This window comes from Dipteris shenzhenensis, chromosome 20 (genome assembly GCF_047967505.1).
Source record: "Dipteris shenzhenensis isolate YYH24624 ecotype China chromosome 20, Dip_SZ_1.0, whole genome shotgun sequence".
In the NCBI taxonomy this organism is placed as follows: Eukaryota; Viridiplantae; Streptophyta; class Polypodiopsida; order Gleicheniales; family Dipteridaceae; genus Dipteris; species Dipteris shenzhenensis.
The window spans coordinates 519,921-526,386 of NC_141615.1; positions in this window are offsets into that span (position 1 = coordinate 519,921).

The window sequence follows — 6,466 nt, forward strand, 5'->3', positions numbered from 1 at the left end:
GGCTTACAGCCTGTCATCCCATATTTGGACAGCATGTCCAATCCATACTGCCTCTGCAAGAGCTGTATCCCACTTGGTGGTCTAATCACCTCAATGCCCAAGAAATAACGCAACTCTCCGAAATCCTTCATCTCAAACTTCTGCCTCAATAGCATTTTCACATGAAGGATACCTTCATCACTATCACCTGTGATGATCAAATCATCAACATAAATGACAAGCAGCATAATCCCTTTCTCTGTTTTTCTCACATAGAGTGAGAAATCTGCCTTGGAAATCTGAAAGCCAATAGTGACAAGATACTGTCCTATCTTGTCAGACCATGCTCTAGGTGCTTGCTTCAAGCCATACAAGGCTTTCTTTAACCTGCAAACAAACTCAGGATGAATAGCATTAACATAACCTGCTGGCTGCTCCATAAAGACCTCTTCTTGCAAATCACCATCATGCAAGAAGGCATTCTTTACATCCATCTGATGTAAAGACCATCCCTTTGATGCGGCCATAGCAATGGCTGCTCTTACGGTTGCCATCCTTGCAACCGGGCTGAAAGTTTCTTCATAATCAATGCCATATGTCTGTGCATACCCCTTGACAACTAATCTTGCCTTGTATCTATTCACAGAACCATCTGCATTGTGCTTGATCTTATAAACCCACTTACAGCCAATTGCATTCTTGTCTTTAGGCAAAGGCACCAATTCCCATGTAGCATTTGCATCCAAGGCATCCATTTCTTCATCCATGGCTTTCTCCCATTTTTCTTTTCCCATAGCTTGCTCAAAAGAAGTGGGTTCTGGTTCCTGTATCACTTTGACCATATAGGCATAGTGAATGGCTGTAAATCCATCATATTTTAGCCTATCCACAGGATACCTAACCCTGGTAGACCTGCGCAAAATAGGCTCACTTCCAGGTGCTCTCAAAACATCCCTGGTCTTCCTTACTCCAGGTGTAACAATAGAAGGAATACCCAACTCATCATCAATGCTCTGTTCTGAGCCACTGGATTCACCATCCACACAAGAGTGACTTGCATTCACATCAAACATGGGCTGATCTACCTTCTCCTTTCCTTTTCGTGATACCTTCATACCACTCTCTGCATTGCTTTGAGGAGATTCTCCTGATCTCAATCTGCCTATCCATGGCGAAGTATGTGAACCACTGCTAGACGACACTACAGGTCCACTGATATTTTGTGATTGCTGCTGTGAATTCTGTGCAGCATTACCATTTTGTGCATCTACATCAATCATCACATTTACTGGTTTATACCAGCTGCTCATCTCATTAAAAAAAACATCTCTGCTCACTGTAAACTTACGAGTAGAAGGGTTATAGCATCTATACCCTTTCTGCTGCAGAGAATAACCAAAGAAGACGCACTTCTCAGCTTTTGGATCCAACTTGGACCTCAACTCATCTGGCACATGGACATAGGCAATGCAACCAAAAATTTTCAAATGAGAAATATCTGGTTTCCTACCAGTATACATCTCCTCTGGCGTCATGCCATGTATTGCTGCAGTGGGAGTCATGTTCATTATATAAACTGTTGTAGCAACTGCTTCAGCCCAATAATAATCTGGTAGATCTTTTTCATTTAGCATAGCTCGAGATACCTCTCCAATATGCCTGTTTTTCCTTTTTGCAATTCCATTTTGCTGTGGGGTATGACTGCATGAATATTGCTGCTTTATACCATGCTCCTGCAAGAACCTTGCAAACTCATTTGAGAGGTACTCTCCCCCTCCATTTGACCTTAGGCATTTTATTTGTAGGCCTGTTTCTTTTTCAACCATAGCTTTGAAAGCTTTGAAGTGCCCAAACACTTCACTTTTCTTTTTCATAAAATACACCCAAAGTTTTCTGCTGAAGTCATCAATAAATGTGACAAAATAGTGACAGCCACCAATAGATGCAGCTTTAGTAGTCCACACATCAGAGTGGATTAATTCCAATGGCTTTTTACTCTCTTGAACATGCCTAGGAAAAGGTTTCCTTGCCTGTTTCCCAAATTGACAGGCTTCACAAACCTTGTGCTTGCATTTCTGCAACCTTGAATTTAGGCAATCCTGCAACAATATTTTGGGCTTGCATTGATTTAAGTCGCTGTATATTAACATGACCAATGCGTTTGTGCCAGATATCAATATCTGCAACTACACCGGTCCCATGTGCAAACATTGCTGCATGCAATTCAGGCATGTCCGCATCCAACGTAAACATCCTGCCCTTCTTCTTTCCTTTTGCTATCAAGCGACCATTATCTTTCATATCCTCAACAAAGCATCCATGAGGATTAAATCTGACCTGCAAGCCCTGCTCAACCATCTGACCAATAGAAACCGGGTTCTTGGTGATGTTCGGGACATGAAATACATCAGACAAGTATTTCTTTTTCCCATCCTGCATAGACAAAGGAATTTTGCCAATCTGCACAATAGGATGTGCAGTATCATCACCAATCTCCACAAATCCTAGTTTTTCCATTTTCCTTGCATCCTGCATCCATTCAGCATGACTTATCATGTGGTTTGACGCACCTGAGTCAACATACCACACATCATTGCTTTCTTCTGCACTTGTCACATAATTTGTCATATGCTGCACCATAAACAAATGCTCATTTCTGTCATCACCCTATCTACTAGAGGATGCATAATTGCCTTGCTGCAATTTTCCATTCATAATGTCATTCTGCTTTTTGTAGCAGTCTTTAGCCATATGCCCCATTTTACCACAGTAGTAGCATTCAACATTGCTGTTTGCATTTTGGCCTCTCTGCCATCCACCACGACCTCTTTGGCTCCCCCTGCCTCTAGAGTTACCACGTCCTCCTGCATAGGACTGGTTTTCTTGCATTTGCTGCATATTCTGATTTCTACCACGGCTTGCAGATCGGCCTCCTCTACCTCTGCCTCTACCTCTGCCAGCATTTGAGTAGAAGACAGTTTCTTTTGAAGTTCCTGCTGAAGAAGATGCACCACCATTTCTCTGCTCTTCAGAAATTAGAAGAGCAATCAACTCCTCAAAATCAGGAAATTTTTCACGGACGGCAATGGATGTCCGGAATTGTGCATAATCCTTTCCTAGACCATTCAAGGTCACAGAAACTAAATCATCATCATCCACTGGCGGCCCAATGGAAGCAAGTGCATCCGCAATTTTCTTCACCTTCATGTGGTAGTCATTGATGCTCATATTTTCTCTCTGCACATTGTGCAGCTCCTGCTTGAGCTGCATTTTCCTGGCTTGCGTATTTGTGCTGTACATTTTTGCCAAAGTATCCCATGCCTCCTTTGGCGTACTTGCATCCTGAATATGCACAATCATGGAGTCCGAAATACTGATAGACAGCCAGTACATAACTTTCCTAGCTCTCTCATGCCATCCTTTAAATGCCTGCATTTCCTGTTGATTGGGAACATTAGGAAGAACAGGTTCTTCTTCATTTCCTGTAATGAACTCCCAATAGCCTTTTCCCATAAGGAAATTCGTCATTCTAAACTTCCATGCCTGGAAGTTGTTCTTGTCAATCTTTTCAGTGACAATCTGTGAAAGAGAATCAGATGCCATTTCAGAACACCGCAAAATATTCTGTCACTACAAAAAACACAGCTTTTGCCTCACACGGGCAGATCTGCAAAACTAACGAAAGTGGTATTTCACCACACAGTCACTTCCTAGTGACGATTTTGCATCAATAGGCAATAAGCATGAATCTGCAACTCCCAATATCTCTGCACACAGGCATACGATGCAATTTCTGTGGCAACTTTTCACCGACTAGCTGAGTAGTGGTCGCACAGCCAAAACAGGGCCTTTTTCTGAGTGCCTGTGAAGAACTTCCGCCTTCAAAACGGGCCCTGAGATGGCCTCGAATCAAAAAAATAAAGTCACTAAGGGCTTTGCCGTTTCCCGCAGCATATATTACACTCTCGCCACACCGCGAAGGTCGTCTCACAATGCACTCTTGCACTTCTGGCTGTGCTACCTGCAGAGATTTGCTCCCAAACTCGAAATAGGAAAGCAACACTGGCCCTCTTACCAGGACACCGCGAACTTGGTTTGCTTTCTTGAGCTCCTTACCACGAACAAGGCTCTGATACCATGTGAAGATAATGGGAGAGAGGGAAGGAGTCTCACTTGCGGCTTTCTCACATGCACAATGGGGGAATACACACAAAGGTGGAGGCCGAAAACAGTTTTCCTCTTCTTAGTTGTGAAAGCCAAAAGAACTCAAGTACAAAGAAAATAGAAGAACCCTATATGTGGGTCTCAAACCAAACTCAACTAACTAAGGTGGCATACTAACTGAGCCACAAACTAGAGTAGATAAGGATAGCTGTCATCCAACTATTATTCGTGGGCGGTGTACCAACCGCATCTCCAGCTAAAACAAGTCGATGACATAAATACACAACAGTCACCCTGGCATATCGCGAGTGGAGCTCGATATCTCAACAGCATCCCTGCCCTCTAATGGTTCTCCCGAGGCTTATTGGAAAACCTGCTAAGTACACCAGTCGCAAAGTTGATGTCCGGCCATGTGTTGCACAGGTAAATCAAGCTGCCCACAAGTCTTCTGTACTGCGCTTCGTTCACCAATGGTGATGAATCCTTGCTTGAGAGCTTCACATCAACCTCCATAGGGGTACCAACTGTTTTGCACTCAGCCATGCCAAATGCCTTCAGTATCTCTCCAGCATACTTCAGCTGTGAAATGAAGATCTGTTTCGGCTCCTGCCAAACTTCAATCCCCAAAAATAAATGCATCAGTCCGAGGTTTGTCATTTCAAACTCTCTTCCTAGCAAATGCTTCATCTGCAAGATCTTCTCTTCATGGTTCCCTGTTATGACAAGGTCATCCACATAAAGGACCATGATCATACACCTACCTCTTTCTCTAAAGATATACAAATTTATATCAGATGGGCTCCTTCTGAACCCGTTTTGCAGAAAGTATGCATCAATTCACTGGTACCATGCTCGTGGGGCCTGCTTCAGCTCATAAAGTGCCTTCTTTAGTTTGTAGACTTTACCTTCTGAACCGAGGATCTCAAAACCTGGTGGTTGTTCCACGTATACCTCCTCCCTGAGATCTCCATTCAGAAATGAGGATTTCACATCCATCTGAAACATGGGCCAACTTCCCTAGGCAACTAAAGCCAAAACACTACGAATTGTGGTTAGTCGAGTTGTGGGAGCAAAAGTATCTTGATAATCAAAACCACGTACCTGTGCAAATCCTTTTGCAATGAGCCGAGCCTTGTAATTATCCAATGTGCCGTCGGACTTGATCTTGTACACCCACTTGGTTCCGATTACCTTGCGTTTTGGTGGTCGATCCACAAGGTCCCAAGTGTTGTTGTTCATTATGGAGCCATACTCCGACTGCATAGCCTCCATCCACCTATCATCGCCTTGTGCCTCTTCAGACACTTGGGTTCATCAGCAGAGATCACTTCTGTCATCAAAGCATAGTTGACAAAGTGTTCCTACGCCCTTCTTTGCTCCTCTAATCTCTTGGACCGGCGGTGTTCGGATGGTTCCTCCTCAATGGCTGGAGGTTCTCTGCTGTCCAAAAGCTGCTTTACCCACTTTGGGAATGGCCATTGCCATTGTGGTTTTGTAGGCTCTTCTTCATCTTCTTTGTCTTAAATCCTCCCAAGCACCATTGGGGGAGTTTTGTCTGCTGTTGGTGGCGGCACTGGATGGATATCCTGGTCCTGGTTGTCTGGGAAGGAAACATCCTCCTCCAATTGATGCGGCTGTTTTGAGAAGACCACATCGCGACTTACAATTACCTTCTTAGTAACAGGGTTATAGAGATAGTAACCCTTCGCCTCTTCACTGTAGCCTAAGAAAATACACTTTTGGCTCTTCGGTTCCCATTTGGTCTGGTAGCATCAGGGACATGCACAAAACAGTTACATCCAAAAACTCTGAAATGTGTAGCTGAAGGTTTCTTACCAGAAAAGGCTTGCAATGGAGTCATCCCGTTCATAGCCTTTGTGTAGCTACGATTGACGATGTAAACTGTAGTGTTACATGCTTCAGCCCAGAAAGCCTTTGGCAAATCTTTTCCTTTCATCATACTCCAGCCCATTTCGCAGATGATGCGCATCTTGCATTCTGCTACTTCAATTTGTTGTGATGTATGTGGCGGGGGTTTCTACCTCTTGATTCCATGACTTTTGCAATAACTTTCGAATTCAGTCGATGTGAACTCTCCACCTCTGTCTGATCTCAGCTTCTTCACCTTCCTCCCCGATTCTTTCTCAACCATTACATGCCATTCCTTGAACCTACTGAAAGCCTCATCTTTTGTTTTCAGGAAATATATCCATATCCTTCTACTATAGTCGTCGATTAGCATCATGAAGTAGAAGGAACCACCCAAAGCTTTCGTCTCCATCTTTCCATAAAGGTCCATGTGAACGAGCTCTAGAGGAGCCTT